The 23,941-nt window shown below is 39.7% G+C and overlaps 1 pseudogene; it reads left to right on the top strand.

Annotated features, from left to right (window-relative positions):
* LOC142170302 (uncharacterized) overlaps nt 1–18,440 on the top strand; it is a 46,903-nt pseudogene extending 28,463 nt beyond the window's left edge.
* Nucleotides 18,441–23,941: the final 5,501 nt, after the last annotated feature.

Genomic DNA, 23,941 nt, shown 5'->3' on the forward strand with positions numbered 1-23,941 from the left:
TGATGGTTTCGGGGGGTCCGTATCGTGATTTGGGACTTGGGCATATTCCCAAAATTGAATTCTGAAGTCCCTAACTTGGTTTGACTCATTTGTCAAAACTAGTATTTTTAAAAGTTAAAGAACTTCTATGTTTGATCGTAAGTTGACTTCTTAGCTAACGTGTTCGGAATTTGATGTTAAAACTTGTTATAGTTCTGTATTGCTATTTGAAACTTGTCTGCAAAATTTGTTCCAATTCAGAATTGATTTGACATGATTCAGGCACCTACATGTGATTCTAATGTTCTTGAGTTTCACACTGAAAGTTCATTCATTTTGAGGATTGATTCGTAGATTTAGATGTTGTTTTGGTGATTTGATTATGTGAAAAAATTTGTATGATGTTATTACATTTGTGTGAATGTTTGGTTTGGAGCCCGAGGGGCTCGGGTGCGTTCGAAATATGTTTAAAATGAGTTTGCCTAAGGCTAGGACTGCTGGTGCAATGCCATTTCTGGTGAACTGCTCTAGATCTCACAATTGCGATGTCTAGCTCACAATTACGAGCCTCGCTTTTGCGAACAATGATTCGTATTTGCGAGCATATGCCGGATTAGGTGGAACTCGCATATGCGAGATTTTGTTTGCATTTGAGAAGTGTGGGCCATCACATTTGTGACGGAGATGGTTGCAATTGCGATCATTGACCATTGTTGACTGCTTCACATTTGCGAAGTTTAAGCTCGCATTTGTGAAGGATGGAATCTTGCATTTGCGAGCTAAAATGTTGCATTTTTAACAACTGCTCTTCTGAGATAGGGTCGTATTTGCGACCCCTTTCTCGCATTTGTGATGTTTGCAATTGAGAACAAGACATCGTAATTGCGACATCCACAACTGGGTAAAGGGGGGGGGAACGGAACTTAGCTCATTTCTCACATTTTCTCAACCCTAAGACCCAAAAGGAGATTTTCAAAGAGATTTTTCTTCGTATATTCATTGGTATGTGACTTTAATTTATTTCTTTTCAATTACCCAGTACACTTTATGAGATTTCGATTTCAAATTTAGGAATTTCATGGTAGAAATTAGGAAAATGGGTAGAACTAGGTATTTTAATAAAATTGGGATTAAGACCTCGAATTGAGATTGGATTTCAAAATAAAATACATAACCAGGCTTGGGGTTGGATGGATAATCAGATTTTTTGTTCGAATATCGATTTTGACCAAGCAGGTCCGGAGTTGACTTTTCTTGACTTTTTCAAAAATTATCTAAATTGAACCTCTTTCATTCGTGGGTAGTTTCTAAAGCTTATTTTGAATCATTTGGTCAATAATTTGCTAGATTTGGCTAGTTTGGAGGCTTGTTCGAAAGGCAAGGCCGTGGTTGAACTTTCAGTTTATCGCGGATTGAGGTAAGTGTTGGGTCTAACCTTGATTTGAGGGAATTAGGGACCCTTGAACTTCTTGTTATGTGCATTATATGAAAAACGACATATATGCAAGGTGACAAGTGTATATGCGTTGTTTTATTACTTGTTTTCATGCTTTCGTTTCTTCATTATATAACTTGTTACATGCCTTAATCATGCTTACTTGACTTTCATGCCATGGTTTCTACTTGCTATTTAGTATTCTTGTATTTAAATTGTCCATTCCTTTGATAATTCCACGCTTATTCACTATTTATCTCTATGTAAATCATTCTTTCTTGAGGAGGCCCACAGTTTTCTATATTCCATTCATCGGGTGCCGCTAAGAAGTATCAAGCTTTGTGGAAGCATTATTGGTGGAGGAGAATGAAGAAGTATTAAGTTGCATATGTAGTTCGGTGTTTGAATCGTCAGCAAGTAAAGTACGAGCATCAAAGGCCTGGTGGTTTGCTTCAGAGGTGGGAGATTCCTAAATGGAAGTGGGAGCGTATTACCATGGATTTTGTTGTTGTCTCCCACATACTCAAAAGAAGTTCGATGCAATATGGGTCATTATGGATAGGTCGACCAAGTTGGCACATTTTATTCAAGTGGAAATTACCTATTCTTCAGAGAGGTTAGCCGAGATCTATATCTGCGAGATCTTCTGTCTTTATGGTGTGTTTGTTTCCATCATTTCTTATTGAGGTACAATGTTCACCTCGCACTTTTGGAGGGTTGTACAGCGTGAGTTAGGGAGACGGGTTGAGTTGAGTACAACATTTCACCCCAGATTGACGGATAGTCCGAGTGCACCATTTAAATATTGGAGGATATGCTTCGCACGTGCGTCATGGATTTCAGGGGTCCTGGGGATCAATTGTCGCCGCTTTCGGAGTTTGACTACAACAAAAGCTACCAGTTGAGTATTAATTTGGATCCCTGTAAGGAATTATATGGGAGGCGGTGTCGTTCGCCAGTTGGTTGGTTCGAGCCGGGAGAGGCTCGATTGTTGGGTACCGATTTGGTTCAGGATGCCTTGGAAAAGGTCAAGATGATTCAGGATCAAATTCGCACAGCTCAGTCTTGGTAGAAGAATTATGCCGATCGGAGAGTTTATGATGTTTCATTCATGGTTGGATAGAGGGTATTGCTCCGGGTTTCACCCATAAAGGGTGTGATGAGGTTTGGAAAGAAGGGAAAGTTGAGCCTTAGGTATATCAGACCCTTTGAGATTCTTGAGAGAGTGCGTGAGGTGGCCTACAGGCTTGCCCTGCCACCTAGCTTATCAGCAGTTCATCCGGTGTTCTATGTCTCCATGCTCCGGAAGTATCATGATGATCTATCCCATGTGTTAGATTTTAGCTCAGTCCAGTTGGACAAGGATTTGACTTATGAGGAGGAGACGGTGGCTACTCTAGCTCGATAGGTCTGGATGTTGAGGTCTAAGAGTTATCCTTCAATTAGAGTTTAGTGGAGAGATCATCCGATCGAGGCAGCCATATGGGAGTCTGAGTCCGACATGCGGAGTAGATACCCACACCTTTCACTAGTTCAGGTACTTTTCTATGTTCGTTCAAGGACGAACGTCTGTTTTAGAGGTGGAGAATGTGATGACCCGATAGGCCATTTTGAGATTTAGCCTTTATTCCCATTTTTGAGACCTCAAGTAGATCTGTTTAACATTTCTCAATTTACGTGCGCAGTCTGTTTCTTTTTTTTGGAAAATGTTTATGTGAAAAATTTAAGAAAATGTGAATTTTTGTCTTTAAAATGACTTGAGTTGGCTACGGTCAATATTTTGTGTAAACAAACCCGGATTGGTATTTTGACGGTCCCGGTGGGTCAGTATCGCAATTTGGGACTTTGGCGTATTCCTGGAATTGAATTCGAAAGTCCCTAACTTGTTTTAACTCATTTTACTGAAAACTAGCATTTTTGAAAGTTGAAGAATTTGTAAGTTTGACCATAAGTTAACTTCTTAGCTAACACGTTCAGATTTTGATGTTAAAACTTGGAATAGTTCTTTATAGCTATTTGAAACTTCTCTGCAAAATTTGGTCCTATTTCGGAAGTGATTTGATATGATTCAGACACTTAAATGTGATTCTAGTGTTCTTGAGTTTCACTTATAAAGTTCATTCATTTTGATGATTGATTAGTAGATTTAGATGTTATTTTGGAGATTTGATTGCACGAGCAAGTTCGTATGAAGTTATTACACTTGTGTGCATGTTTGGTTTGGAGCCTGAGAGGCTCGGGTGAGTTCCCGACATGTTTCAGATGAGTTTGGCTAAAGCTAGGATTGCTGGTCCAATTCCATTCCTGGTGAACTGCTACAGATCTTGCAATTTCGAATAATGATTCACATTTGCGAGCATGGGCTAGATTGGGTGGAACTCGCATATGCGAGATTTTGTTCGCATTTACGAACTGTGGACTATCGCATTTGCGATGGAGGCGGTCACAATTGCGATCATTGACAACTATTGGTTGCTTCGTATTTGCGAAGTTTAGGCTCGCATTTGCGAAGGATGAAAGCTCACATTTGCAAGCTAAAATGTCTCATTTGCGACAACTGCTTTTCTGAGACAGGGTTCGCATTTGCAACCCCTTTCTCGCATTTGCGATGTTCGCAATTGTGAACAAGACATCGCAATTACGACATCCGCAGCTGGGTAAAAGAGGGGGGGAATGAGATTTAGCTCATTTCTCACATTTTCTCAACCCTAAGCACCCTAGAGACGATTTTTCAAGAAATGTTTCTTCCTAAATTCATTGGTAAGTGATTTTAATCTATTTCTTTTCAATTACCTGAGATATTTCATGAGATTTCAACATCAAATTTAGGAATTGCATGGTAGAAATTAGGGATTTGGGTATAATAAGGAATTCTTATAAAATTGTGATTTAAACCTCGAATTGGTTTTGTATTTCGAAATACATTACATAATCGGGCTCGGGGGTAAATGTATAATCGGATTTTTGTCTGATTATTAGTTTTTATCAAGCGAGCCTAGGGTTGACTTTTTCAAAATTGATGTAAATTGAACCTCTTTCATTCGTGGGTAGTTTCTAAAGCTTATTTTGAATCATTTGGTCAATAATTTCCTAGATTTGGCTACTTTGGAGGCTTGTTCGAAAGTCAAGGCCGTGGTTGAACTTTAAGTTGATTGCGGATTGCGGTAAGTATTGGGTCTAACCTTGATTTGAGGGAATTAGGGACCCTTGAACTTCTTATTATGTGCATTATATGAGAAACGTCATATATGCAAGGTGACACGTGTATATGCGATGTTTTATTACTTATTTTCATGCTTTCGTTTCTTCATTATATAATTTGTTACATGCTTTAATCATGCTTACTTGACTTCCATGTAATGGTTGGTACTTGCTATTTAGTAATCTTGTATTTAAATTGTCCATTCCTTCCATAATTCCACGTTTATTTACTATTTATCTCTATTTGCTTTCTTGCATATGTAAATTGTCTCATGCCTTGTTTTTCTTATAGTTTTGTATCATATGTTGCCTTAAATAATGTAGTTTGATTTGTGCGAATTGTTATTTGGTAGATACCGTTGAGTTAGTAAAGTTGAGACTTCGGAGTTATTCGAGATTCTTTGATTATCATGTTATTCTCCATTGATGGTACATTTGTTCTCTTGATGTATAACTTCTTGCAAATCTTGGTTGTTGATTGAAATTGTTTGGGGAGCGGGTTGCACACCGCAACAGAAATTGAAAAGTAATGAATTAAAATGGCGGAATAAGAATGGATTATGATATTAACAGCTGATGACATGGTGGGATCTGGTTGCGCGCCACAACGGATTGTTTAAAGTTGATATTATGGGATCAGGTTGCTCCCACAACATATTAATAAAAATTATATTTGTTTGTGACTGTTGGATTGGCCTAGGAAATTTAGATGAGTTATATGACTTGTTGTCATGTACTCTCTGTTAGTTGGATTTGAGTTCGCTGTTATGAATTAACTACTTTACTTACATTCCTGTCTTTTATGTTTATTATTATTGTGTACAGTTTAATGTAAGTGACCCGCCTTAGCCCCTTAACTACATTGTCGAGGTTAGGCTCGACACTTACAGTGTACATGGGGTAAATTGTACTTATACTACTGTAATACCCTATATACTAATACAGGCATATAAGTCTTTAACTAAAGTTTTAAAAAAAAATAAAAAAATAACAGTAGAATGGGCTAAAACCCATCAGAAGGAAAAAATATGTGAAAAGGGGAAAGGGGGAAAAGAAACGCATCAAAGCTAGTGCTAAATAACATAGAAGAAATAATAAAAACTCATAGAGGAGGAAACAAAAGGAGAAGAAGAAAGAGGCTGGAACCAAACCTTAAGAAATTTTAAATATGCACAGGTTCTTACGGGTAATACTCGAATTTCTCATCTGGGTTCTTTTCTTCTGGTAATTATTTTTATCTTAGTTCATATATTTTAAGGTTTCACAAGGTATAAGAAATATAATACGAATAAGAGTTATTCTGGGCAAATTATGCAATTGGAAGTTAGTCAATATTACTGTAGGATAGATTCACTTGGAAAAAGAAAGGCTCATTATAAATGATCTTTATTAGGTGTAAATTAAGTTAGGGTGCAAGGATTGAGTTTTGGTGTTTAACTATATTGCAATAACAATATCAGATTTGGGTTTGAATGTGGTAAGTCTAGTATTGAGTACAAAAGATAAGTACCACTTAAGAAGGAATATTATGGACAGTAAGGTTACTTCAGTTTCAATTTAGGCACATTATTAAGAAAATTGAACAGTACATGGAATAAACCTTATAAATACCTTTTTATTTAAAAGATTTTGGACTAATTTAAATTACTCATAGCATTGGTAAATATAATTCGGCGAATTGATGATAAAATATAAAACTCGGAGGATTTGGTATTCTAAATTAGTGATGAATTTAGCCCAAATGAGGCAATTAACATGAGATCGATATTATGTAATTATAGATTGATTGGAGAAATTTGTACGAATTGCCCGAGGTGAAGCATTTGGTATTCGGCACGAGTACTGTGAGTAGTAATCTTACCGCAATTTGTATTTTCATAACTTGCATGATTTACACATGATTTTTAATATGAATATGTTACCGATTATTTTGAGTTGCATGTGGGATAAGTCTTTTACTCGATATGATACCGAAATATTTATTTGACATGATTACCATTATTTTAAATATTCTTGTTGTCACTAGATATGTTTTACCGTTACTTGAATTTTAAATTATCGGAATGAAATTTCATGATTGGATAAGAACCGAAATGCCCTGTATTGTTTTAAAATATTTTCCAATGAGTATATACGGATACAGAGATAAGTATAAATGAGAGTAGACGTTGAAGAATCCCATAGCTAACGGGGGGTTTGTTAGACCTGGTGCACCTTGTATTTACCGATTACAGAGTACAGTTATAGCCCTCGCCAGTGGGAAGGTAGAACTAGCACGCCGTTATCGTTTTCCCTCGAGTAGGGACTACCGTTATATTTGACTTCTTGCGAAGAAGTCCACAGTTATACCAATTACATTATCCATTCATTGAAACCTCCCAAAATGTGAATATTTATATTATACAATGGTTATCGAGCTTATTACTGAATTGTTAATTTTATTATACTACAGGAAAAACATGATGAGACTGAAAATTATTTATTATTTCTGAAAGGGCATTTTAATGTTATTTTCTGTTTGAGATACTAGCATGTTTTCTGACTTGTCCCAAAATAAAAATGGTTGTGGTTAAGTGTTATTACTCACCGAGCTAGCGACTCATTCCCCGCTAATTTTTTTGTACAGAGACTGCAGGTGACGCGGGCAAGGATTTCGTTAATTAGAGCGCACATGTTGATAGTTCTTGGTGAACCTCGCACTTGTTCGCGTGGGCGTAGATTTTATTTATTGTTATGGTTTTTCTTTGAACTCTTAGAGTGGATCCATAGTCAATATTTTAGTGTCATGAGTAAATTTTGTTATTATAGTCTTATGTTGAGTATCGTTCTTTATTATTAACATTAGAGATAATTAGTGTTTCTAGTTGTAAGTGGGTTGATTAGCAATGGCGGAGACTTGTTTTGTTTAATTGATAAGTTGTAGATTGGTTAGTTTGATATTAAGATGGTTTGTTGTTGATTTTGAGATAGGGAAAATATTTGGATAGTCCAAAAATAGGGGAAACTCTGTCTAATTTTCTATAAAATACCGATGAGGCTTACTTGGGGGCATTTGCTCCTGAGCGCCGGTCATGATCCTAAATTGGGTTGTAAAAAAGTTGGTATCAGAGCTTAGGCTTTAAGTCTCGAGTCATGGAGCAATGTTTAGTAGAGTCTTGATCATGGGTATGTAGGCGCCTATACTTATGATCTTGAGGCTACTGAACATGCCCAACGAACTGAGGGCTCAACTTGCCCTTCTTCCCAAACTTCATAACACCCTTCTTCCCGAACTTCATAACACCCTTCATGGGCAAAACCTTCAGCAGAGCCTTCTCCCTAACCATGTAAGACACATCATGGACCATCCAATCGGCATAGCTCTTCTGTCTAGACTGCACGTGCGTAGCTGCTCCTGAATCAATTTAACCTTGTCCAAAGCATCCTGAACTAAGTCAGTACCCAAAAGTCTTGCCTCACCCGGGTCAAACCAACCCACTGGAGATCTACACTACCTCCCATATAAATCCTCATACGGAGCCATCTGAATGCTCGAATGATAGCTGTTGTTGTAAGAAAAGTCCGCGAGCAGTATAACTGGTCCCATGAACCCCCGAAGTCAATGACACAAACGCGTATGATGTCCTCCAATATCTAAATAGTGTGCTCGGACTGTCCATCCGCCTGAGGGTGAAATGTTGTACTCAACTCCACCCGAGTGCCCTACTCTCGTTGCATGACTCTCCAAAACTGCGATGTAAACTGTGTGCCTCCATCTGAAATGATGGAAACTGGTACATCGTGAAGGCGAACAATCTCTCTAATGTAAATCTCAGCCAACCGATTTGATGAATAAGTAGTACCCACTGGAATGAAGTGCGCGGACTTGGTCAGCCGATCCACAATCACCCAAATAGCATCGAACTTCCTCGAAGTCCGTAGGAGCCCAACTACGAAATCAATGGTGATCTGCTGCCACTTCCACTCTGGGATCTCTATCCTCTAAAGCAATCTACCCGGTCTTCGATGCTCATATTTCACCTGCTGATAGTTAAGACACCGAGATACAAATCCAACTATATCTTTCTTCATTCTCCTCCGCCAATAGTGTTGCCTCAACTCCTGGTACATATTCGCAATACCCAGATGGATGGAATACCGTGAGGTTTGGGCTTCCTCAAGAATTAACTCCCGTAGCCCATCTACATTGGGCATACATTTTCGGCCTAGCATCCTCAACACCCCATCATCTCAAATAGTAACATCTTTGGCATTATCTTGTTGAACATTGTCCTTGAGGACAAGCAAATGAGGATCATCAAACTGGCGCTCTCTAATGCGATCAAATAAGGAAGACCGAGAAACCACAAAGGCTAGAACCCTACTGGGCTTCGAAACATCTAATCTCGCAAACTGGTTGGCCAAGACCTGAACATCAACCGCAAGAGGTCTCTCACAAATAGGAATGAATGCAAGACTATCCATACTCACTGCCTTCCTACTAAAGGAATTGGCTACCACATTGCATTTGCCCGAATGGTACCGAATAGTAATATCATACTCGTTTAGCAGATCCAACCATCTCCACTGCCTCAAATTAAGATCCTTCTATTTGAACAAGTGCAGGAGGTTACGATGATCAGTAAATACCTCACAAGACACACCATTGAGATAGTTCCTCCAAACTTTAACGCATGAACAATGGTGCTAACTCCATATCATGAACACGGTAGTTCTTCTCATGAGTCTTACACTGGCGTGAATCATAAGCAATCACTCTACCCTCCTACATCAAAACACACCCAATACCATTCCAACAAACATCATAATACACTGTATAAGAACCGGAAGCTGATGGTAGAACAAGAATTAGTGGCAGTTTTGAGCTTCTGAAAGCTCTCCTCACACTCATCCGACCACGTGAAAGGAGCACCCTTTTGGGTCAATTTGGTCAAGGGCGACGAGAAACCCTGCACGAACCGATGGTAATAACCAGCTAAACCAAGAAAGCACCGAATCTCCGTAGTTGAGGATGGTTTGGGCTAACTCTGAACCGCCTCTATCTTCTTTGGATCCACGTGAATACCCTAATTGGACACCACGTGTCCCAAGAATGCCACTGAACTAAGCCAAAACTCACATTTGGAGAACTTCGCATAAAGCTTCTGTTCCCTCAACTACTGCACCACAATCCTCAAATGTTGGGCATGCTCCTCCTGGCTACGAGAGTACACTAGGATATCTTAAATGAATATAATGAAAAATGATCGAGATAAGGCTAAAATACACTATTCATCAGGTGCATGAACGTTGTTGGGGCGTTGGTCAACCCAAAAGACATCACAAAGAACTCATAATAACCATAACGGGTCCTGAAAGCTGTCTTTAGAATATTCGAGTCCCGACTCTTCAATTGGTGATATCCAGGCCTCAAATCAATCTTTGAGAACACCCTATCTCCCTGAAGCTGGTCAAATAGATCATCGATACACGGCAAAGGATATTTGTTCCTAATTGTGACTTTATTCAACTACTTATAATAAATGCACATTCTCATAGTGCCATTCTTTTTCTTCACGAACAAAACTAGTACACCCCAAGGTGACGCACTATGCCTAATAAACCCCTTCTCAAGGAGTTCCTGAAGCTGCTCCTTCAACTCCTTTAACTCACTCGGTGCCATACGGTACAGAGGAATAGAGATGGGCCGAGTGCCCGACACCAAGTCAATACCAAAATCAATTTCCCTATCGGGCAGCATGCCCCAAGAGGTCTACAGGAAACACATCCAGAAAATCTCACACCACCGGAACAAAATTATTAGTAGGGGTATCAACACCAACATCCTTCACAAAGGCCAAATAAGATAAGAAACCCTTCCTAACCATCCTATAGGCCTTCAAATATGATATCACTCTACTGGAAACATAATCTAGAGAACCTCACCACTTAACCCGTGGCGATCCTGGCATCGCCAACATCACCATCTTAACGTGAAAATTCAAAACTGCATGATATGGAGACAACCAATCCATACCCAAGATCACATCAAATCAACCATACTAAGCAACTCTAGTCTCTATCCCACAATAGTCACTACACACGATCGATATACACAGTCCACAACAATGGTATCGCCCACCGGTATAGATACATGAACTAATGAAACTAGAGACTTGTGGGGCATATGAATAGGTGGAACCAAGATCAAATATCATGGAACCAAGATCATATTTTGAACAGATGAGCAAAATATGATGATACATATGAATAAGTGGAACCAAGATCAAATAGTACAGAGGCTTCCCTGTGGCAAACTGAGACAATACTTATGATCACTGCATCTGCAGCAATGACATTTTGTTTTGACGGGAAGAGCATAGAATCGGGCCTAACTTCCACCTAGTCGTCCTCTCCCTCTAGGGATACCTCTAACTGACTGATCCCCACCCCGAGTTGGCTGAGCGGGTGGTGTAGCAATTGGTGCAAAAGATGTAGACTAACTCCTCTGCTGTGCCGGACCTCTCTAACGATGAGGACACTACCATCACACATGCCGAAACTCTCCGCACTCAAAAAAACTCCCTGGTGTTGGTGATGGGGACTGAAGGGAGCCCCAAGCACTAGGATAACTGGTAGAAGGACCTAGCATAGATGATCCCTGAACCGATGGAGCACGAGACGAACTTTGAGCTGGAAGGGCACTGAGAGATGAGTGACCCTGATGAGAGCTGTGTGAACCATGGCCAGATGATGCTCCTCGGTGAACTAAGCGATCCGTTTGAGCCTCCCGTGGTAGAACTAACCTCTAGAAGGAACACCACCAAAACTACCTGATCCACGAGACCTCTTGGCCTCCCTCTCAACCCGCTCCTGGCTGTGGACCGACTCTATCTCCCGAGTAATGTCGACAACCTTATCGAAAGTAGCACCAGATACCCTCTCTCTAGTCAAAACAACTACAGCCGAAATGTGAGGCCATCAATGAACCTCCTGATCCTATCCTTGGCAGTGAGGACCAACCAAACTGCATGACGACCAACTCAGAAGACCTCATCTTGTACTGTGGCATGAACTTCTCCAAGAAGAGAACGAAGAACTCCTGCCAAGTAGTCGGTGCTGCGCCAACTGGTCAATGCCTCTCATAAGCCTCCAACCAACTGAAGGCAACCCTAGAGAATTGAAAAGTAGTGAATGAGACCCCTCTGGTCTCCAGAATACCTGTAGTACGGAGAATCCTCTGATGCTTGTCCAAGAAACCCTGGGTATCTTCAGACTCTATACCACTGTAACATTGAGAATGGTAGTGCTCCCGGTGTCTGGAGTCCTTGCATCACCTACTCTGGTGTGCGGGCGGTGGGAGTCTAAGTACCTCCCCCTGCCTAAGAAGGGGCTGCTACGGCCAGAACAGAGACCGCCTGAGCAAGACTAGAGCACACGGTCAAAATCTGAGCTAAGGCCTCCTGAATACGTAGAATCACAATGGGCACGGGTGGTGCTTGAGCTGGCCACATAGGCTCCTCTACAACTGGGACCTGCTCCTGACCTGGGACAACTGGTGGATCTGTAGGTGCTGCCCTAGCTGCTATCCGAGCTTTACCTCTGCCCCTAGCACTGACTCTATCGCGACCTCGACCTCTCGCGACCCTGACTGGTGGTACTGGTGGCTGTCCATCCTGCCCATTAGTACGTGTACTCACCATCTGTGAGAGAATAGAATAACAGAAGTTTAGTTACAAGAATCAATAAATTTGCATGACAAGAATTCAAGAATGTGAAATTTCTTAAGGGTTTGGCAACCTCTTGAAGATAAGTACAAACGTCTCTGTACCGATCCGCAAGACTCTACTAAACCTGTTCATGACTCGTGAGACCTATGTAAACTAGGCTCTAATACCAACTTGCCACGACCCAAATCCTAACATGTCGTGATGGTGCCTATCGATTGTACTAGGCAAGCCGACATTTCCAAAATACTTCCAATATTTCACAGAAAATGAATCAAAAGTTTTTAAATAAACAAAGTTTTCGTAAATAGGGGTAAAACCCAAAATACAAGTGCGGAAAATAGCCCCAACATTGGGGTATCACTAAGCCATGAGCATCTATACATAATCAGTTTAGAAATGAAACAACTATCACAGTTTGGATCCAAATACAACGAAAGAAAAAATAAGGAAATAGAAAACAAGGTCTTTGAACGCCGGGAAGCTACCTCGCTATCTCCAACAGTCTGCTACGAGAACTATCAACACCCTCCGCGTACAGAAACTCCTGGATCTGCACACAAAGTGTAGGATGTATCGTGAGTACAACCAACTCAGTAAGTAACAACAAATAAATAAGGAGCTGAAAGATAGTGACGAGCTACACAATTATAATTCGTTTTCAGTAGTCTTAATAAGGAAAATAGACATGCTTCCTAAATCCAGTAAATCAAGTCAAATCAGTCTGTTTAGGCCAAGTTCAAATAAAATCGGATAAAGATATCTTTAAGAAGTTTTCAAAACAGTGATATAAGGCAACTGTGTGCACCAATAATAAAATCATATACAGCCTCTCAGGGCATAATCACTCAGTCCTCCCATTCACTCCAACCTCACAATCACTCATTCCTCACAGTTACTCATTCATCACGATCACTCAACACTAGGGCACTTGGCACTCGGCACTCAGTAGGTACCTGCGCTCACTGGGGATGTGTATAGAATTCGGAGGGGCTCCTACAACCCATGCGCTATATAAGGCCAATCATGGAATAAATCAATGAAACATGTTGCGGCATGCACCCTGATCCCATAAATAACCTCATAATAAATCCCTCGGCCTCACTCTGTCATCAATCTCTCTAGTCTCTTGGGCTCTCAAAAATCAGGAAAATTAGCCCAAACATCAATAACGTGATGTATCAATAAGAATAACAGATACTAAGATTTGATATGCAAGTAAAAACTGAGACTGAGTACAAATAGCATTCAGCAGGTAGTTCAACATGTAACGCCGCCTCTGGGTGTCCGAACTGTATCAACACACAGCCTAAACATGGGTTTTAACATGATTTATAGTCAAATTTCAATAACACATAGAGAGCATATAGCTAACAACAAACCATTCATCTTTACAGTTTCACGAGACGGACCAAGTCACAATTCCCACGGTTCATTCCCATACGTCGGTCACCTAGCATGTGTGTTACCTCCAAAACAATCAGATAACACAAAATCCGAGGTCCCATACCCTCAGGACCAGATTAAGAACTGTTACTTACCTCAACCTGAGCAAAACTCTACTCCAAAATGCCATTGCCTCTCAAATAGGTCTCCAAACATCATGAATATAGCTACAAGTAGTACAATACAATCAATATAGGCTAAAGGGATCAATTCCTCAAGAAAAATACGAAATTATAGCCAAAATCCGAAATCGGCTCAAACCTGGCCACCGGGCCCACGTCTCGAAATTCGACAAAAGTCACAACCCGAAAGTCAATTCGCTCACGAGTTTAACCATACTAAATTTATAAAAATACGACACCAAATGGTCATTAAAATTTCCAAAATTCACTCTCCAAATCCCTAGCTTCAAACCCCTAATTTACACCTCAAAATACACAAACTAGGTGGAAAATCAGTGAGGAAACATCATTATCGAAGACAGATGAACACACGGAGCATACCTCAATAATATCTTCAAAAACACTCTCAAAAACCTCCAAATTCAAGCTAAAAATGGTGGAAATGGTGAAAAATCTTATAACCTTCTATATATATATATATATATATATATATATATATATATATATATATATATATGTTCTGCCCAGGTCTTCCGCACATGCGGCCCAAATTTCGCTTCTGCGATGAAAGTTTTGCTTCTGCGGAAGTCACTTAAGTCCAGACTGCCTCTGCTTTTGTGACTCCTAGTCCGCATATGCGGCTCGAAAAGTGTGAGATATCCTTCGCATGTGCGACCTCTAACCTCCTGGACTTGCCCGTTTCTGCGGATTACCTTCCCGTTTCTATGGGCTCGCACCTACGGTGCCCACTCCGCAGGTGCGATTACACCAGTAGTGGCCAAAGTTTTAGGTGCACTTCTATTTCAATCCATGTCCGTTTAGCTACCCAAAATCAACCCGAGGCCCTGGGTGTTTAACCAAAAATCTGAGTCTTTGGTCAAAGCTAAAAAAAAATTCGGGTTATTGATAATCAGGAGACGAAAATAAAATACTTTTGAGAATGATGGTAAAGCAGCAAATAGTTTTGTATTTCAATAAGTTCCCAATAGTATTCCGTGTCCTTACAAATGATGATACTTCTTCCTTTTATAGGTAATTCTAGGTAAATGAATGAAGCCTCAGCTTTAATAATATAATTATGAGTAATAAATGATATTAAATAAGCCGTTATACAATCATTCCTATTAAATACCAATTTTCTAACGTATCAAGTATTTAATAATGAATTTGGACTCCTTTCTGTCATCAGATCTTTGTCTTTAATGCCTTCTAATCCGTTGGCTTTAAATGACTTGAATTGGTACGAGACTCGTATCTGCACTTTGTCTCGTGCCTATTTAAATTCCTCTTCCCGTGGCTGTCTCCATCCGTGCCTCTTAGTCAATTGTTGCACTTTGACCATTTAACCAAACCATGTGTCATGCCACGTCATCTTTAATATAAACTCAGTTTTTTCCCAATACAGATAGTCCCCCCACTTTCTATTTATTTATCAATTAAATAATTGGGAAGTGGATCTTCATAAAAAAGGAATTTTCGCCACAATTAATGCTTATGACAGTATTAACGCCTCAGTCATCTTTTCCATTTAATTTTCTTCCCATGTGTCATTTTCTGATTGTTTCTGCTATTTACACCTTTTTTCAAGACTTCTTCATTCTCACTATTCACGAAGTGATAGTTGCCTTTATTATAGGTTTTCCATCATTACACTTCTAAGTTTGATGGTTCCCATTATATACATAACTTTTTCTTCCTTTGTCTTCTTCACAAATCTTCAGCAAACATTTTCTTCTTTATTTCTACTTTCTTTCGACTTATCCTTCCTAACAATGTTATCTTCAAACCCTAACTGTAAAAAAGTTCCTATTCTAGACCAATTCCCCAACGCCCCTGTTAGACACAGAAGAGGCGGAGGAGGTAGGCTTCGAATAGGGTTAGAATCTACTCGAGGCGGCTTCTCTGGTTCTTCTTCAAGGATTTCTATCCCACAGGCCCCCTCTTCTAGAAGTAGAGAAATTCTTGATTCTTCTCAAGAACCCTTAGTTGATGAGATAGTTCCCAGCGATTTGTCTTTTGAAAGTGACAAAACGTCTCTTCAAAAGCAAATTGCAAATTTGGAAAAAGCCGATACTTATACTACAATAGTATCCGAGCTTACAATCCCCACCATAAGAAGAGATTGTAACTGGGATAGTCTTCGAATGTCAATTCCTTCCCCAAATCAGAGAATTTCCTCCTTTAGAAGTGGGTATTCTTTTGTTTATACTTACCCCTTCACTTTAGGTTTTAATCCTCCGATTGACCCAGTTATTCTTGATTTTTGCCGTTTCTTTACAATTTGTTTGGCCCAAATAGGTCCCCTAGTGTGGAGAACAGTGGCTTGTTTGAGATACTTATCTTCCAAAGCCAATGTCAATTTCACCTTCTCTCACCTCATTCATTTATACCACCCTAACTTAATACGCCATGGGGTTTTTACCTTAACTACAAGGAGCAAAAAAGTTCTGGTAAATCCTGAAGATGACAAAGATCGTGGATGGTATATCCGTTACGTTGCTGTTCGTACGGTGGACTTGATTGGCGAAACAAATACTCCCTTCCCTGAGAAGTGGAATTTTGCACGTAGGTTTCCTTTTACTTACCGTACCTACTCTTGAGAATTTCAAAAGAAATTTGTTTTTAACCTCGTCTCTTCTTGGTTTTTTATAGCAACCATGGGAGATGTGGAACCTATTCCCAACTTCCGTGGTTGGGTAGACTCAATTTTGAAGACTGCTTCTAGGGAGAAAAGAACTTGGAAATCGATTTCTTCCTTACATGGCTGGAAGGTGAAAACACATGATATGCCCCTTTTTATATGTTTTTTTTACATGTTAAGCATTCTTTCCTCAATTTTGATCATGTATATCCTTCCTTTAATCAGGATTTGGCGTTAGAGGAATGACGGCTGAAGTAGCTATGACCATTCGCATGTCTGCTAATGCTGCTCTTGATTTGGATAAGGCTCGAGCCTTGCTGCCAAAAAGGAAAGCTATAAAAGAAAGTTATGAGGAAGAGGAGGGTACCTCCCTAATTACCAGGCCAAGGGTCAGGAGGCGAATAATCATTGATGATGAAATTGAAGACACTCCTGCTCGAACCTCAACCATCGAGCCTGTTTTGATTCATTCTGACGAGGACACCGAACCAAGAGATAGTAATGAGTCAATTCAACATCTTTTTGATAGTGGTTTCGAGAGTGGAGAGCTCGGCCCTATTTTTGATGAAGCTCCTCTTTCCTCATTCGTTCCTATTTCCTCCATTCCACTGCCAACCGTAAGTATTTCTTTACCAGTTTTGACGACTTTCGTTCTTTTGCCAGTTTCTACCTCTCCTATGTCCGTTCCCTTGGCAGTTTCTACTGCACTTGCTTCCGTTCCTGCGTTGGTTTCTACATCTTCTCCTTCCATTCCTGTTTCTACATCTTCTCCTTCCATTCCTTCCATTGCTCCTCTTCCCTCTGTTCATCATACAGAGACGGGTTCTAGCAGTGGAAGTATGACTATGAGAAGTGTTACTCTTGAAGTTCCTGCCAACCATAGCCTCTTGAGAAAGACTGGTAGAGCCGATGTATGGCTCGAGCCCCTAATTGGAGATATTGAGAAGAAGAAGATGGAGAGCCATAGCTGCTTGACTCTGATGAATGACATAGTTCATTCTACTTTGAAGGTATTTTTCATCTTCTTACCAACAAGTTTTTTTTTATTATCTTCAATCCCTCATTTCTATGAGTTGTCTCTGTAGGCTAACCTCATTGGTTCGGAATTAATGGGAAGAATTTCCCTTCTGGAAAGAAAAGCCCGTGAGTCTGAAAAAACTGTCCACGAGGCCGAAGAAATAGCCAGGGGAGCCCAGCTTGAAGCAGCCAATTGGAAAGAACAGTTTGAGAATGCTCAAGGGACCATAGAGGAGTTGCAAGAAAATAAAAACCTCCTGGAGCAGAAAAACCGTGGTTTGACTTCTGAACTGGCAACTGCCAAGGCTTCTTCAAGCCAATTTAAAAGAGACAAAGAGCTTTTGGAATGCTCTTTGTCAGAACAATTATCAAAGGCTAGTGAAGAAGTTAGGGAGCTTAAGGCACTTTTGGCTAAGAAAGAAGAGTATGCAGGAGAGTTAGTGCAAAGCTTGACTCAAGCTCAAGCTGACTTACAGACCTCCTCTGACGAGATTCATGCTTTGAAGAGTTCTCATGCCTCTCTTGAAGCTTCCCTTGATTCCCATTTAGCTGAGCACCAAATCTTGAAAAACGATCTTGCTATGTGGGAAAAGGAATATGGACTTCTGGAGGAGAACTTCAACATAGAGGTGAGTTGGGCTTTCCTAAAATCTCGCCGTGATGCTTTGATGGAAGCTGCTTAGGAAGGCTTTGACTTGCAGTCTGAACTGGCCAAAGTCGTAGATACTATCGAGAAAAGTCAACAATCTACTGATACTCCTTCTCCTATACTTGAAGCTCCTGGAACGGAAGAGCTTTTAAATGAAGAAGTGGCTACTGCAGCAATTGGGGTTGCAATTCCTGCTCCCGAGGGTGAAACTCCTGATGTTCCAAACCTTTCAGTGACTAGCTGAAAATGAAATTGCTGTTTTTGTTTTTATTACTTGGTGGTGTTATCCCTTGGCAACTTTAAGGGATCTTTTGACGAAGTCCCCAGTTATCATAATGGGGCATTTGTAAAAAATAAATATTTTGCTAACTAATTGTACTTAGTCTTTTATATTAAGAAGTTTTTATTAGTACTTCCATATATTTTATTCTTGCCCATTTATCTAGGACTTATAGAATAGCTTAGCATTTTTATTCTTTTAAATGCTTTATGATTCTTCTCATGGATTATCAACATGAGGCTTATAAAAGTGGGCCCTTTTATTTTATCGACACTTAATGAAGAAGACGTCTCAACTTCATAATGGTGTTATAATACGATGAAAGAAATATGAATACACATGTTTTGTATGAAACAACTTTGGCAAGTTCTTATTCATAAACTTTAACAAGTGTTTGACTATTACATGTATTACAGTACATCTACAACTTTCTCGTAACTGTTTTTTGTGTAACATATTTGTACATAACATAGAATAAACAAGGTTTTTCTTCATAACCTGTTTTAGTACATAGTCATGACCCTATATTTATATATTAAGAAGGGTTTGAGAGGTGACTTTGTTTATGAGTTTTGAGAGATGACTCTGTTATTCTCATGAATGCTGAAGACTTCGTATCTTTTACTCAACACTTGTCTCTTTGTGGCCGACTTTTGTTCGATATTCGTATCTGTTTCTCTACACATATCTGTGTACAATATGTAGTCTCCCAAGTGTTTGAGCGGTGAAGTATGAAGCCTTGAGCACTTGTTTATTTCTTTTACTTTGGCCCTTTTCCTGAAAAAGAAAGATATACGGGACCCGGAGATGCGATTATAGATGAAGACTGCCTAACTTGTGTGTATTTCCATCAGATTAATTGTAACCCTAGGCTAGGAATTTAAGAATACTCCATTTTGCCTTGCAGGTTGTGACTCATCATTTGGCACGAGTTAGGGTTTTTTGCCTAGCATCTAAAATCGTTAGTAAAACATTAATAATTCAAGAGAAATTTTAACATGGTGATACCTGACCGTGGGTACTTTCTCAGAAGTAATATCTTTTTAAATGGACGGCATTCCAATGTGAGGGTAAAACTTTTCCGTCCATTGTCTCCAACTGGTATGCTCCTTTTCCCGCAATGTTACGGACTTTGTACGGTCCTTCCCATGTTGGACTTAGCTTTCCTGAGTTACCAGCCTTTGCAGATTGGAATACCTTTTTAAGCACGAAGTCCCCAATTTTGAAAAATCTAAGGCGTGTTTTCCTATTGTAATATCATTAAATTACTTGCTTTTGTGCTGCCATCCTTATCAATGCAGATTCTCTTCTTCCTTCAAGTAAATCAAGGTTGACCCGCATCTCTTCATCATTAGATTCCTCTGTTGCCTGATCGTACCGTGTGCTTGGCTCACCTATTTCAACTGGAATTAAAGCTTCCGCACCATAAACCATTGAAAATGGTGTTTCTCTAGTGCCTGTTTTGGTCGTTGTACGATAAGCCCATAATACTCCAGGTAACACCTCATGCCAATTACCTTTTGAATCCTGTAACCTCTTCTTCAAGCTGTTGATAATGACTTTGTTAGTAGATTCCGCTTGTCCATTACCTACTGGATGGTATGGCGTAGACGTTATCCTTTTGATCTGCCAACTTCGAAGAAATTCTGTAATTTGAGCTCCAATGAATTGTGGTCCATTGTCACACACGATCTCCTTTGGTGCTCCAAAGCGGCATATTATATTTTGCCATATGAAGTCTTTAACTTCCTTCTCTTGTACCTATTTAAATGCCCCTGCTTCTACCCATTTAGTGAAATAATCTGTAAGTACAAGTAGAAACTTTACATGACCTTTTGCTTATGGAAGTGGACCTACGATATCCATTCCCCATTTCATAAAGGGCCACGGGGCTATAACAGGATGTAGTAACTCAGCTGGTCTGTGCATATTGTTGCTGTACCTTTGACATTTATCACATTTGGACACGAAACTGGTTGCTTCTTCTTCCATCTTAGGCAAATAATATCTTGTGCGAATTAATGTTCTTACCAGTGACCTTCCCCCTGCGTGATTCCCACAATGTCCTTCGTGCACTTCTCTCATCACATATTCTGTTTGAGAGGGTCCGAGACACCTTGCTAGTGGTCTACCGAACATCTTTCGATAAAGATTTCCTTGATATAAACAATATCGAGCAGCTTTTTTGCGAAGCGCGTGAGCCTTTCCTTTGTCATTAGGCACGGTACTGTGTTGTAAAAAGGCAACAATTCGTTTCTCCAATCCCATGTTAAATGATTAAAATTTACCTCGTTTTTATCAGTTTGAGAACGGAATGAAATAAATGTATGACTGAAGCATTTGTATCGTTTGCTACGTCTGCTGCAGATGCGAGATTTGCTAAAGCATCTGCCTCTACATTCTCATCTCTTGGGATCTGCACTACTTTCCAAGTTTGGAATTGCTTAATTAACTCCCGTACATTTGCGAGGTATTCTTGCATTCGTGTCTCTCTGGCTGTATAAGTCCCCAACATTTGATTGACCACGAGTTGAGAATCACTCTTGATTATAATCTGTGTTATGCCGAGTTCTCGTGCCAATTCTAAACCTGCAATTACAGCCTCATACTCTGCTTCATTGTTAGTTATAGAATGACATTTTATAGCCTGTCTAATAGTCTCACCCGCAGGTGGTACGAGGACTATCCCTAGGCCTGCCCCTTTTACATTAGATGAACCATCAGTGAATAAAACCCAAGTCCCCGGGTTTGCACCATTAAAAACTAGTAATTCTTTTTCTGCTTCTAAATGCATCCCATGGCTAAAATCAGCCACGAAATCAGCTAGTACTTGAGATTTTATAGTGGTCCTGGGTTGATAAACAACTTCATATTCACTTAGTTCTATAGCCCATTTTGCTAATCTTCCTGAAAGTTCGTGTTTATGCAAAATATTTCAAAGCGGAAAAGAAGTAACTACATTAATGGGATGACATTGAAAATAAGGTCTTAATTTTCTAGATGCGATGATCAAAGCTAATGCTAATTTTTCTAGCTGTGGGTATCGTGTCTCAGCTTCCAGTAAGGACTTACTTACATAATAACTAGGAGATTGTTTACCTTGGTCCTCACAGACTAAAATAACACTCACCGCGACTTCAGATACGGCCAGATAGATGAGAAGTTTTCCCCCACCCTTGGTTTTGCCAACAACGGTGGTTTTGACAAATAAACTTTCAAATTTCTAAGGGCTTGTTGACAATCTTCATTCCATTCAAACTGATCTTGCTTTTTGAGTGCAGAGAAAAACTTAAAACACCTTTCTGAGGATTTGGAAATAAATCTCCCCAAAGCTGCAATTCTTCCCGTTAATCTTTGTACTTCCTTTTTATTAGTAAGGATATCAGGGATTTCTTCTATTGCTTTGATCTAAGAAGGATTCACTTCAATACCACGGTTAGAACCAAGAAAACCCATAAACTTACCTGATGCAACTCCAAATGCACAATTTTCTGGGTTGAGTTTCATATTAAATTTTCGCAAAATTTCAAATGTTACAGATAGATGAGAAATATGATCATGAGATCGTTGGGTTTTGAAGAGCATATCGTCTATATATACCTCCATTGTTTTCCCTAAATGTTCTTGGAACATTTTGGTGACCAACCTTTGATAGGTTGCCCCAGCATTTTTGAGACCAAAGGGCATTACTTTATAACAGTAAGTCCCCCTGTCTGTGATGAAAGAAGTTTTTTCTTCATCACTAGAATCCATTTTAATTTGATTATATCCCGAGTATGCATCTAAAAAACTTAAAAGTTCATGACTTGCGGTTGCATCAATTAGTTGGTCTATATGCGGTAAGGGAAAGGAATCTTTTGGACAGGCTTTATTTAAATCGGTATAATCCACACAAACACGCCACTTACCATTTTTCTTGGGTACGACCACCGTGTTAGCTAACCAATTAGGATACTTTACCTCACGGATCGATCCGATTTTTAATAATTTTTTGACCTCATCCTGAATCACCTGGTTCTTGAAAGCACCTTGCTTTCTTTTCTTTTGCTTTATTGGTGTGAAAGAAGGGTCCTCATTGAATTTGTGAGTCATCACATCCGGTGGTATCACTGTCATATCAGCGTGGGACCAAGCAAAGTAGTCTAAGTTAGCTTTTAAAAATTCGATTATCATACCTCGCATGTTTAAGCTTAAATTGGCCCCGAAATAAACCTTCCGTTCAGGCCATTGCTCAAATAATATCACTGCCTCGAGCTCTTCAATTGTCGTTTTGATGCTTTCATTTTCTTCAGGTTCTTGAATTGTGTCAGGCCTTGAGTTCAAATCTGTCTTTTCTTGTTCAGCTGAAGTTTGATCTTTTTTACCTTCAACTGTTTCCTGTAATTGCTATTTTTCTTTATTTACGGTGCTTGTACTTGTTACAGCGTTGACACTTCTAGCCATCTGCTGATCCCCACGAATTTGGCAAATTCCCCATGGTGATGGGAATTTAATAACTTGATGTAAAGTTGATGGGACAACATCCATATCGTGTATCCATGGTCTCCCCATGATTATATTGTAGGCCATTTCCATATCAACTACCTGAAATTTAGTTTCTTTAACAACACCCGTAGCAAAAGTTGTTAGAATTACCTCTCCTTTTGTTACTACACTTGAATTGTCGAAGCCTGACAAGGTGTGCGCTTTGGGTATCATTTTGTCTTCAACTTGCATTTCACGTAATACCCTTAGTAATATAATATTTACAGAACTCCCTGGATCAATCAAAACTCGTTTTACATTAGTATCATGTACAAGTAAAGATATTACCAGTGCGTCATTATGTGGAGTTGTCACTCCTTCGGTATCTGCGTCATCAATCGAAATACTTTCATTTTCTAGGACCTGCCGCACCCGTTTCCCGTGTGTAATTGTTACCTTAGAAACCTTGTTGGAGGCTGTGTAGGTTATGCCATGAATATCTTCTCCCCCGCTTATGACATTCACTGTCCTCTTGGGTGAAGGAGGTTGTGGTGGCTCTTGCCTGTTTTTCATATAAGCTTGTTTTCCTTTCTCGCTAAATAACTCAGTGAGGTACCCTTGCTTCAATAGACGATCCACTTCACTCTGCAAGAATCTACATTCTGAAGTTTTGTGCCTGTGATCATTGTGGACCAATGATCTGGATTGCGTCTATTTGGATTTGACCGCATCTCTTTTGGCCACCGTACCTTAGCTCCCATGCTTCTTAAACAGCTACGAGCTCGGAGGTAGAGACATTAAAATTATATCCGCCGAATCGTGCCTTTAAACTTCTGTCATCATTTTGTGATTCTTGTCTGTTCCGATCATTCCTGAACTTTGAAGAAGAACCAGAGTCCCTGTTCCTCGATTTTTATCATATTGCTGGCTATCTTGTTTCGACCGTGGGTCTTTTCCTGCAGGTCCCACATATGGATCGTACCTATTTTTACCTGATCTTT

The sequence above is a fragment of the Nicotiana tabacum genome, chromosome 16 (genome assembly GCF_000715075.1).
Source record: "Nicotiana tabacum cultivar K326 chromosome 16, ASM71507v2, whole genome shotgun sequence".
Lineage (NCBI taxonomy): Eukaryota > Viridiplantae > Streptophyta > Magnoliopsida > Solanales > Solanaceae > Nicotiana > Nicotiana tabacum.